This window comes from Ixodes scapularis, unplaced genomic scaffold (genome assembly GCF_016920785.2).
Source record: "Ixodes scapularis isolate PalLabHiFi unplaced genomic scaffold, ASM1692078v2 PGA_scaffold4__175_contigs__length_147842914, whole genome shotgun sequence".
NCBI lineage: Eukaryota > Metazoa > Arthropoda > Arachnida > Ixodida > Ixodidae > Ixodes > Ixodes scapularis.
Window position 1 is genome coordinate 20,129,404 of NW_024609879.1, and position 12,493 is coordinate 20,141,896.

The following is a 12,493-nucleotide window of genomic DNA, read 5'->3' on the forward strand; positions in this document are numbered from 1 at the left end:
TCTTTCATATTTCATTCCCAGTATCAGGATTTTGCATCATGTACAAACTAAACTTACTATATGCCAGCATCACTCGGGCGGCGTTCGAGCGGATTACTACCAGCGTGCGGGAAGGGGGGGGGGGGGGGGGGGGGGGGGATGGCAAGCAGGCAGTTTGGCAGATCGCTTCAAGGTTTTTCTGAGCCTTAACCACCTGCCTGCCCCTGGCCGTTTCGAACTGGATGAGTATCGTTAAACAGTGCGTTCGTGTGATCACTACTGCGTGATGCGCGTTCACAACCCCCCCCCCCCCCCCCCCGGGGCTGGCGGTCACAATTACTGATCTGCAAATGCCCCTCTGCACTGGCAAATAATCCAGCACATCCGGGACACTCGTCGTCCCATTTAATCGTCTGACCAACTTCGCGCAGGCTAAATATCACACCCGAACATTTCTAAACCTGGTTTCGGGAAAACCAGTGGGGTATGAAAACGTTTAGCGCCGTTAACACTCTTGGGACCGAGTAAGACCGAGAGAGACCAGACCGTTTTTTAAGTTTTTGGCGACTTCTTATAGGAGTGGATGCGCTGCAGCGGAGCTGGTCCTAAGAAATCGCAACACTTAAAAACCGGTCTGGTCTCTCTCGGTCTTACTCGGTCCCAAGAGTGTGAACGGGCCTTTATTTGAAACTGAAACTGTGGCGGAACATGAAAACCGGACTTCGAATTTTGCTCACTTGGACTTGAAAGAAATTCGAAACCTAAGTTGTTTTTTTTTCGGGTTTTTTTCCGAATTTGGCACTAAAAGAGAATTGAAACCTTCGACCTTTCGAACTTTATGTAGAAAGAAATTCGAAATCTTCGAATTGATCGAACTTTATGTCTATAAGAATTCGAAACGTTCGATTTTTCGAATTTCAGACTCAAATAAATTCGAAACATTCGAATCTCTCGATTTTAAGTTAGGGAAAGTTCGAAATCTTCGAATTTCTCGAACCTCAAGTAAAAGAAATATTCGAAATAATCGAACCCGAACTTTTAGAAACCGTGAAAGCTTCGAACTTTTCGAATTCGAAACTCCACGATTTTTGAAAGTTGCGATTTTTCGAATTCGAATCTCCGTACGGTCGAAAATATCGAACCTTTCGAATTCGAACATCAGTTCGGTTCGAAAATATCGAAACCTTTTGAAATCGAACCTCGGGTGGTTCGCGGCATCGCTAACAGTGACGGGCCCCCTCACCCTCGTGAGCGTCTAAAATGCCGCCTGAGTAGCCGACGAACTTGTGAGATGCTTCGCTGTAAAGCTCCGGGATGGCGCCACGGCAGCTGTGCTGGAGGTCGGATCGTCAAAAGCAGACCGCTCTTTGAGCGCACTTGCGATCAAGCAAATCGCAAAACTACTTTCTTCAGATGACGAAGCCTCTGATCTCAGTCAGCATCAGAATCAGGGTGTCGAACTGGAACCGAACCGAGCCGAAAACCGGAACAGAACCGTTATTTTTAGCCGAACCGGAACTGAACCGAACCGAAATCTTCGCCGCGATCTTGGAACTGAACCGGAACCGAACCAAAAAAAAAATATAACGGTAACCGGTTCAAAACGGTTCAAGGTAATATTTTTTTTTCTTCTTTGCTAGTATCACAAAATGAACATATGGGAATAAACAATTGGCGGCTGTATTTCTATCTGTTGATCGAATCGTCATATACATAATTGCAACGATATGATAAATTGTGGGTTTTCATGGCACCTTTGTTGGCACTATGATTAACCATGTGTCAAGTTGTCACGTGACGTCATGGTGTCAATACATGTTGTCAAGTAATGTCACGTGGCCTCGTGACGTCAGGTAACTCACTGCGTTAAACCGATTTCATTTGTGAAAGTCACTAGATGTATTAACTTTGTTGACAGCATGACGTAATATGACATGACGATTTCGCACCGAAAGTCACGTGACACCGTGACGTACGCGATTTTCATAACCCCTAGTCGAGTGCTCGGGTTCATGACAATCAGCATGGCCAAACATTCAGGTAACGGCTCATGTCAATTAGATATGATAATCAATAGCCCAACACTAACAATATCTGAAGCTCAGCCCAAGCTTTTGCTTTGCAAACCCTTGCGGCCTAGGGCATGACTGCGATGAACACTGGCGATATATAATTAGGGTCAGATCACGTGGCCGCTTGTTCAAATTACGAGTTGAGGAGATATTGACAGCTGTCTCTGTCCTTTATTTTTTCTGCATCTGTTATTAGCGGAAAACTAATGGATGTTTCCACAACCTATCAACGTCACGGGTTATTTCTTAACACTATTTATTGAAAGTACAAAAAGAAATGTTGCAAGACCAATTTTACATTATTGAGGCATTGAAACATTTTTTTGTTGTTGCTGAAGTATATCCGAAAGATGTCCCTGAGAATATAAGTTTTGAAATGACTAAATGCGACCTATTAATATGACGTTACATAGAACTACACGTGTGTACGGAAGGAATACCTAAAAAAATAAGATATTTTAGTGACGTGAGAGGAACAGCCGAACGTTGGCAGTCGCTGTAAGTCTCACACGAGCGTCGTTCTCAAGTTATTGCCCAAGTTTCGACCCCTCTGTATTTTGTTTAAATGAGCTATAACATATTTCTATACATTACTAAATACTACTCAGGATCAGTCCCTAACGTTAATAACTGATTGAACTTGGCTTTGCTCTTTTTTTCTAGGCAATGGCAGTCGCCAAAAAATTAGAGAAATATGAGCATCGTTCATCCACTCAACTCGGAGCCAGAAGCGGCCACGTGGCCTGGTGCCTATCTTATGCCGCCCACGTTAATCATACCCCCGCGCTGGAGTTTTAAAGGAAGAAAACGCGTGCTGGAGCTCCAGGCATTGTTAGAGTTCGACTATTCTCATCACCACAGTGGTTGGACACGAGCCAATACCCAAGTGTCCGCCGAGGCATTGATTGTTACGAGCCGATGTACGGTGCTCACACAGTTCTCCTGCCCAATCCATGAGTCGCGCTCGACTGTCGACAGGCGGGTGGTTTTGATCCCACAATTACGACATCAATCTTTGAGAAGGCAAGATTAAAAGAAATAGTCTCGTTCAATCCTCGCAATTGCACCGCGACAAAGAAGCTTCTGAATCAGTGGCGCCCTGTGCGAGTACACTTGGACCGGGGGACCAGTACGCCTCGGAAAAGTTATGCACATTCCAACCCGATATCGTTTCATGACCCCTTTAAACTTCACGGGGTGCAAAATAAAAGCAATGAAAGGTTGCGGTTAACAAGTGTCAAATAAAATTGTCGAATTAACAGACACAAACGAAGGAGGCAATTCCTCAGGAATACTTTCAGCCTTTCCACTCTGGTGAAGAAGGAAGGCCAGAAATGCTGTACTATGGTGGGAATGAAGTAATGGCCGGCCGCAAGTCGGCAAGCCAGACTGGAAAGGCTGGAAGGGTTGCCGCCATTTATGAGCGACGGTGGCAACCAAACAACTGGCAAGCCGGCTGTCTGGTTGCCGTCGCCATTTATAGATGGCGGTAACGCATGACTAGCCCTTAACAGCACCGCTGTATAAAGAAGTGCGTCTGTGTGTGGGGCCGGGGGGGGGGGGGGGGGAGGGGGGAGTTTTAGAAACATACTGTGTTGTAAAGGTTCCTCTTCCCTGCATCTTTGGCGCAGACCAAAAAGCGTGACCCCGGAAACTACTTTGATTGGAAAAGCGCTCTTGCCAAAAAGCACGTTTTTGTCGTGCCAGACGCTGGCACGGCTCCTCACAACTATGCACTAAGAATAATAATACTAGCCTTTCAAATACTTTGCTTTGACTGAGCTTGCACCTCCTGCAGCGTGCCTTTTGCACCGTCGAATTCGACTTTCTCAGCAAGAAGGAATCAGAATGACCACCAGCCTATAGTGTGATAACGTCACGTGCGTATACCATGCTAAATAGTTCAGCCTTCTGGTGAAATATGACGTTCGCAACACTAGCCATAGATGTCCCAATTGTTAATTTGTGAAGTATTTATAGCAGTCTCACGATGAGATATGGCAGCCTAGAGAAATGTTAGAACGCATGACTATTCTAGCATAGTGCTGTAAAGTGGGGGTTCAAAACAAGTGCAGGTAAAACCGAATATAACATTTGCCTCCCGAGGCAGTATTTCGGAAGTTTCGAGCTCATGCAAGCTGATGAAATGTAATATACTAAGATTTCAAAAATCTTTGTCTGTCCCTCGCGCTATTTATGTAAAATCATAAATATCATTGCGTGAATCTTTACGCATCTTTTTTTGCAGTAAGGCGTTCTGGAAGGGATTATTTGGAAAACATAACCTTAATTATCTCTCTCTTTTTGAACATTTCGTGTATTTGACTTCCAATTCATCATGTGAGCATAGAGTCCTTTTTAGCGTACCCTGCAACCCGATGTTTCACACTGCCAATCAGCAAACAGAAAAACACTTTTACGTAGACTCCACAGCTCGCGTAGTTTCGAGTATCGTCCTTCCAAGTCGGTCTCAAGCGGTTATATGAACTTTATAAAGTAAAATTTTTTTATCAGTATAAAATATATTTAATTACTAATTGAATATTTGACAACATAAATAGAGGGCCGACCACTCTAAAGCAATGCCCCCCAAATTATTTGAAAGCGGTTCTGCCAATCTTTTCCGGCGTTTTTATCCTCGACAGGCATGTTGTAAGCGATATGGGACGGCCTTACATACATTTCTGATTTTGAAGCTAATTTAAATAACTATGTGTTCCTCACACATATAACTTCTCAAACATATAAAAGTCTGTTATTGCCTTTTTTATCTGGTGAACATTATTTTTATGTGTCTGTGGGCTGGACGAAAAGAAAGTAAACAGGGGCGCGCGGTGGAACTATGATGATTACGCACGCAAACCGTCAGAAAGTGTCCAATTAAGTAGCTGCCTTGTCGAGTAGAACGTGAAATAGTACTTCGTTTTACTAAACAACAAAGAATTTGGAAGGACGCTCAAGCTTCGCCTTTAAAAGTGGAACGCGATCGCGTCAACGGGCCTCGTTTGCATCGCATTCTCATTTGCCGCGCAAGCGTGCCTCGCGTGGCATTCTTCTCCCGGCACTCGTTGGGTACGGACGGCGAATCATGAGCTCCGTCGGAGCGGCGATAACGGCCCAGCCGGGCCGCGGTGACAGGAACGATTCTGCAAGTCAGGAATACAAGATAATTTTGCCTCCCCTGCCAACTGGGCCTACGGTGCTAAACACCGCGTTTCTTCATGCTGATGTTCGTGGCCGTCCGTACCGCGTCGAGGACTTCCGCGACACCTTGGGCCACCTGTTACTGCTCCCCGAGGTTCTCGCCTTGGGGGCATACCAAATGAACCACGTCTGGACCGTGACCTTCAAGTCACTCGACGGAAAGCGAAAGATCCTTGCGGCGGGAGACCTCGTCGTTAAAGGCCATCGCTGCGTCAGCATTGACCCGGGAAACCGGGACATTCGAATTAAGCTGCACTGGCTGCTTTGCCACGTGCCGGACGACGAGGTAAGGGCGGCTTTCGCGCCCTACGGACATGTGAGCGAGGTAGAGACCGAAAAGTGGAGAGTTCAGGGAGTTGTGGGCTGCGGGTCTATGACTCGCACCGCTGTCATCCGGCTCAAGCCTGGGCTGAGTTTAGACAAGCTGCCCCATCAGATACGCATCGCCGGCGGGATGGTACTCGTCGTGGTGCCGGGCAGGGCTCCACTCTGCTTGCGTTGTGAACGGACGGGCCACATCCGCCGTGAATGTCGGGTGCCCAAGTGCGGCGGCTGCTACCGGTTTGGCCATGACGCCGAGCATTGCGTGAAAACGTACGCAGCTGCTACGGGTCCTGGAGGAGGAGAGGCCAATAGTGAACACCACATGGACGAGGCAGACGCGGAAGAGGCGGTCGAAGGAGTGGGTCCGTCCGCCGAGGTGCCCGTGGAAAAGGCTACAAAGGAACCTGACCAAGTCGCATCGGGTGGACAGCCGAAGCCCGTGGTTACCCAGTCGGCCGTTGTGTTTGCGGCAAAGCCTGACTCTGCGACAGGGAGCAAGTGAGGTGTGACAACGAAGACTGCATCACCGGGCGATAAGTCGACGACGGCAACTGCAGTGCCGCCGGTGAATGAGGTTGACATGGTGGACGCTAGTGTCAACGCGCTAACGATGAAGCGGCCTCGGGAACAGGAAACCGACGCCCAAAAGAACGGGGGAGACTCGAGCGCGGCAGAACCTCCTGTGAAGACAGCCCTGCAAAAGAAAAGGCCAGTGCGACTTCCTTCCAGCCCTGCGTCTGATCCCAGGGGACCGGACAAGCCTGCTGGTTGAAGTTGTACAGGTGCAGCGCCTCTGGGTCTCTAGACGAGGTGAGTCCCTGACTCGCGAGGACGCCTAAAGTTGCCGATATCCTGAAGGTAGGAACGCTGAACGTGCGAGGTTTCGCCTCGCGCCGTAAGCAATACCAAGTTCAAAGGCTTCTTATTTCTAAAAGCATTGACGTCCTCGCGATTCAGGAGACAAAAGTCCACAGTGATGAAGAGACCGTACGCCTGTTGGCGCCTTTTTTACCGGGTTTTGAGGTTTGCGTATTACGCGAAAATGGTCTGTCGGGAGGTTGCATGTTGTTTTTAAGGAATTCGTTAAACGCACAAGTTCAAAATGTGATTGCCGACAGTGCAGGTCGATTCGTTATTTGTGACTCCAATGTTAATAACGTGGAGTATCGAATAATCAATGTGTACGCGTCAAACGCTTCAAGTGAAAGGAAAATATTTTTTCAGAGTATGGGCTCATATTTAGATTGCCAAAGTAGAATTCTAATGATAGGTGATTTCAACTGTGTTTGTGACGCGCGAGACAGATCTAGTACAATACGGTACGACGATAACAGCACGAAAGTGCTGGAAGATTTGACAATAAATTTCAGTTTAGTTGATGTCGCGACTTTTCAAAGGAACAACACGAGTTTACGTTACACGCACTAGCAATCCTCTTGTCACGTTCGCCTCGATAGGGCATACGCATCTATTGGTATCTTGTCAGGGCATGACGGTTACAATGTGGCCCCAGTTTTCTTTTCGGACCATGCATTGGTTTCATTTGTTCTCGGTGGGAGGGGAAAAAAGAAAACCAACTTGCGGTGGGAGATGTGGAAGCTTAATAATAGCCTTCTCGAGGACGATGTGTTTAATGAGACCGTTGAGGAATTGTTTAGTAGGGTGGCTGGAGTAAGTGAAAGCGCGAGTGAGAGATGGGAATGGTTTAAGTGTGAACTTAAATTGTGTGCGATAGAACGCTCCGGTATTCTCGCGTACTGGAAGAAAGCGGAGGAAAAGCTACTCATGGAAGATCATCAACGAATACATCGCCTTGAATGTGAGAACCCCGGCGCGTTCACAAAGGAGCTTAAATGCGTAAAGTCCAATATCGCGGATTTCGAAACTGAAAAATATAAAGGGGGACTTGTACGAGCGCGGGCAGAAAAGTATGTTTTAGGTGAGCCACCAACCAAACGGGCATTAAGTAGAGAGGCTCAGTATGTAATAAAGAAAAGCATTGTCGAAATAGAATGTGGCGGTCTTGTAAGTAGTTGTCCCGATGTTATAGAAAAGGCGTTCGTCGATTACTACAGCGCAATGTTGTAGCGGCAGGACGGTGGCAATGACTCGCAACTCAGCGACTATCTGTCGGTGATGCCGCGTGTAAACGACGATGTGAAAGAAAAATAAGAAGAGCCGATAAGCGTCGCCGAAATCGAGCGCGCCATCGAGGAAATTCCAACGAAAAAGTCTCCGGGACCTGATGGTTTGACAGCGACACTGTATAAAAAATATAAAAGCGAAATTTCTGAGCAGCTTTATCAAGTCATACGTGAGGCATACATGATAAACAACTTGCCGCCGTCTTTTCTAAACACTCATACCGTACTCATACCCAAGAATGATGACGTCCAAAAGCTAAGGAACGTTCAAAATTATAGACCGATTGCGCTTAGTAACGTTGATTACAAAGTTTTAATGAAAGTTCTAGCCCGTAGGTTACAGAATGTTATTACTGAAATAGTTGGGGAGAATCAGACTTGTGCTATTAAAGTTAGATCCATTTTAACAAACGTGCATATTGCTAGAAGTTTATTAGAGCTGTGCGACGAGGAGGCGGACCAGGTAGCTATGCTCCCGATTGACCTGGAAAAAACTTTCGACCGGGTTCAGCACAGTGTAATGTACAAAATCTTAGAATATGTAGGAGTGGGTGAAGTTATAACTAGCTTTGTCAAGATGGCGTACACCGAGTGTACTACACAAATCATAATTAATGGGAAGCCGTCTGCACGCATAAAGCGTACAGTCGTCCGTCAAGCAAGGCTGCCCTTTGTCGCCCTTATTTTGTATTTATTTAGAACCCTTTTGTAGAACTATATTGAAGAATAGATTAATTAATGGTTTTTCGCTCCACGGAACTGAAGTCAAACTACTTTCATATGCAGATGATGTCGCAATTTTCTGTAGAGACAAAGCGAGTTTTGTACAAGCCGTTCGTGACCTAAAATATTACTGCGACCTGACTTGTGCGGCAGTTAATTGGGAAAAGTGTTGCGGACTTTGGCATGGAACGTGGGCCACGAAGCCTCGTGTATTTCAAGATATCAATTTTATGTCAACGCCTACGCAGTATTTAGGAGTACCGTTGCAGCATTATAAAATCTCGAAGGCGTACTGGTCAAATGTTGTCAAGGAAACACGCGATAGGTGTAGTAAGTGGGGTGGGTGGGAGTTGTCTATATTTACGCGCGCCACCATCTGTAACATCTTTTTAATTTGCAAAAATTTGGTATGTGCTTCAAGTCTTGGCGTGTGCGCGTGTAAATGTGCAAAAGCTGCACCGCGTTTTTGCTGAGTTCATCTGGCGGTCTAGATGGGAAAGGATTTGTCGAGACAATTTGTTTCGTCACGTCACAAATGACGGGTTGTCATTGTCACACATTTTTGTCAGGCAGGTTGTGTCGCGCTTCATGTTTCTCAGGGACCAATCAAATCCATTTCTTTGAGCTGTAATTCAGACCAGACTGCCAAATGAAATTCCTTTGTTTGTCGTTTCATCGTGTTGTCGGAAACAGCGCAACATTGGTAGTTGTCTTAGAGAAGTGGTGGAGGCGTTCCGTTTTCTGTCCGTTCGTTTCTCTCTTGAATACTTGTCGGGTGTCACGCGTAAGCGTTTAACGCGTGATATCATTGAAACTGTTTTCCCCGTCCCTTTGTACCGGTCCACTTTCCAGGCAAGTCCTGGGCAAGACGTGTTATCCCGGGTTAAAAAGATGGTAATCCCACCGGGCCTAAAAACTTTTTATTTTACTTACACACAAACACCCTCCCTGTGAAAGTTTGGCTTGAGCAGAAAAACATTTTTGTTCCATGGGGTGTTCATTGTTTTCTGTGCAAGAAATCTGAGACCATAGAGCACGTATTTTTAGACTGCTGGGACGCTCTTCTGTTCTGGGATGTCCTTCAGAGGACTATCAAAAAAGAGTTACCGTTAACGCCCCAAGGCATTAGATTCCTTCCTGTTGACAAAGATGGTGAAGCTCCTGTTGATTTTATTATGGTTTTGGGTTTGCACGCGATTTGGCAAAGCAGAATGGCTGTGCGGCACGCGGATGTTGATGCACGTCCTGTGTGGATATATTTCGTGGAAACGGTCCGCAGACTGAACTCAGTTTATGCCACGCCGAAGTGGCCACCTGACTGTTTGTCAGTTCTGAATGTGCTAGAAAATATGAGAAATTTTTAACCCTCATGCATGTCGGCCGTCCGTCCTGTATGTGTTTTTATCCATGTGACTGTTTGTGTTCTTGTCTAAGCAGGCAATAAAAAAAAAGTGCCTCTCGTGGCCTAGTGAAAAGCGTCTGACTCGCAACTAAAGGGTTGTGGGTTCGAATCCTGCCTAAAATATTTTAATTTTTTCTTTAAGGCAAAGGAATTACTTTCAAAAGTGAAATCATTTGAAACATACGGTGACCTTTATTTCGCATTACATATCATGTCTTAATCACCCTCATTCCACGCGTGATGTCACGTTTCACGTAAGCATTGTGGGTTGTTTGAAATTCTTGCGCTAGGGTATGTAGCTCTGACGTCATGAACCTATCGACCAATCAGGATTTTCCAGTCACGCCACTGACATCGGTTTTTCTGCGACATGAGCTCGTTAACGCTATCGTGTTAAAATCATCAATTAGCAAGGGTGATGCTCATTTGCAAATTAAATTGTCCGGCATCTTGTCAACAACAAACCTCAACAGCCAGGCTATGCCAGCTTATTCTGTATAAGAAAATGTTCACTTGGGCAAGCGCTATTTTGGGCCAGATTCGATCTGAGTGCGAAGGTGCGTATATATTAGAGTGAACAATTGCAATTACTCCTTGCTCCATGATTAGTCGCATGCGTGCGGTGCTGAGTGTAAACAATGTTTAGTTAGAACAACAGGCAATTGGATTGCCGCTCGGTGTTTCTATAAAAGATAGACTGAAAGGAGTCCTAAAACTTTGTTACATTTCGAAAATTTCATTGCTTTAAGCTCACTTGGGTCGTCATCATATATATATATATATATATATATATATATATATATATATATATATATTGTGAAGTGTATTTCGGAAACCTTATTTCATGATATATGGCCACAAGGTGCATGCTCATTTCATATTTTTATGTGATGTCATTAATTCCTTAGTTCAATGACACGATTTCACTTTTAATACTGACACACAAAGTTGTACCAATCACGGGTATTTTAGACGACCTACCACACTTCGCGACAACATTTTATACCGTGTAAATAGATCAGCTTGAACTTTAGAATTTTACTTTAACACGAACAAAGGACAAGAAAATACAGTATAATCCTAAATTAGAAGCTGATCTATTTACAGATATGTACCAACAAGCTCAACTCTTTACTCTTGTACTTAAACATTTTGATTCAGGCAAAATATATCTTACTCGTAAACAAATAGATATTGAGTCGTATGAACACGACGTTATGTATGTTAATGTAGATTTTTTCTTCTATTGCGTCAAAATTAAATAACTGAATTTAATATTTTTGGTACCTAAGAACAAAAGTAAATTGCACGGACGATCGGAGAAACTATATAGTTAATCGTTTCACAACGGAAATAGGGTATATTGCAAAAAGAACGCGGAAAATATATTCTCAATTTAGCAGTTCAAACCGGTTCGAACCGGTTTGAACCGTTATTTTTGGCTCCCCGGAACTGAACCGGAACCGAACCGAAAGCCGTGAACCCGAACCGGAACCGAACCGATAAAAATTTCGGTTCGACACCCTGATCAGAATCCACCAATCGAGTTTGTTCGGTCGTGAACTTCTAAGATTGAGCGTGTTGAGCTACCCGCTGTACGTCGAAAGAGCCTCCCAGATCTCCACCGCGTTGGGCACAGATATCTTTCTGCACAGACACTTAAATCGGAATAAGGGAGCGGCCGCGTCGTTTGTCCGGTTGATCGGGGTATCTGGGATGGCAAAACTGAAGTTGAAAACACAACTGAAACAAACCATTTCCTCTTCACAGAATCGGGCTCAAATGTAGGCTTCCCTCGTTTGCGTCCGTCGATAGCTCAGTTGGTAGAGCGGTGGACTGTATAGTAGTGAGAACTGTGGAAATACATAGGTCGCTGGTTCGAATCCGGCTCGACGGAAAGTGCTTTTGTAGGCTTAACATTTTACCATTTGTTTTCTCGCATACTTGGGAGTTTTCACAGAAATTTTAAACTTACACCAGCTCGCCCCATCATCACTACTATTGTCATTTATGTTTTGTTGTCACAGTGGTGTTACCAGTCATATCCAGCTTTTACCTGGGCGAACCAAATGATATTTTTGTAAGCATCGAAGAAATCATGTAGATTTTATTTACACCAGGTTAACTTTTTTTAAAATCAGTGTAGCTATAAAACAGTTATTCCTAATAAGATACACTTCGCAATATGGCAGACTAATTGATCCATCCGTTTAGTTACTGAAAACAACCCGAAAAAAAAGGATTACTGCAAATTAAAACTACAGTTTAATAGACGACTTTTTATTGAATAAACCCCGCCATAGTGGAAAAAAATAGCTTGATTTCTTTTAGTTAGCGAAGAAACTTTATCTGCTTTTTCTTTCGCGTTCAGATTTTCTTGATATAGGACATTACTTTTTCTAGTTTTTTTTTGTAGATTTCCTTCCCATCCCCATTTATGTGCCATAAGACGTCGTACCTGACGAACAAAGTGAATGGAAGAAAGAAAGCTCAGGGCATTTTGATGGCCCCAGAAGACCACTGCCTCGTGTTCCTGTTCAGCCTGATACAAGTCGTTCTTGCTTCAGGGTCCTTTTATTTTAATTTCACGCAGAAAGCAACAAAGGATGGACAAGTGGTAAATAAAAAATATTTCGGGATTATTT

At 44.7% G+C, this 12,493-nt stretch overlaps 1 non-coding gene across 1 annotated transcript; it reads left to right on the forward strand.

Annotated features, from left to right (window-relative positions):
- Window positions 1–11,653: 11,653 nt before the first annotated feature.
- Trnay-gua lies at window positions 11,654–11,745 on the forward strand. The gene is given in 2 exon segments: window positions 11,654–11,690; window positions 11,710–11,745. It is a non-coding gene; the product is annotated as a tRNA-Tyr (tRNA).
- Window positions 11,746–12,493: the final 748 nt, after the last annotated feature.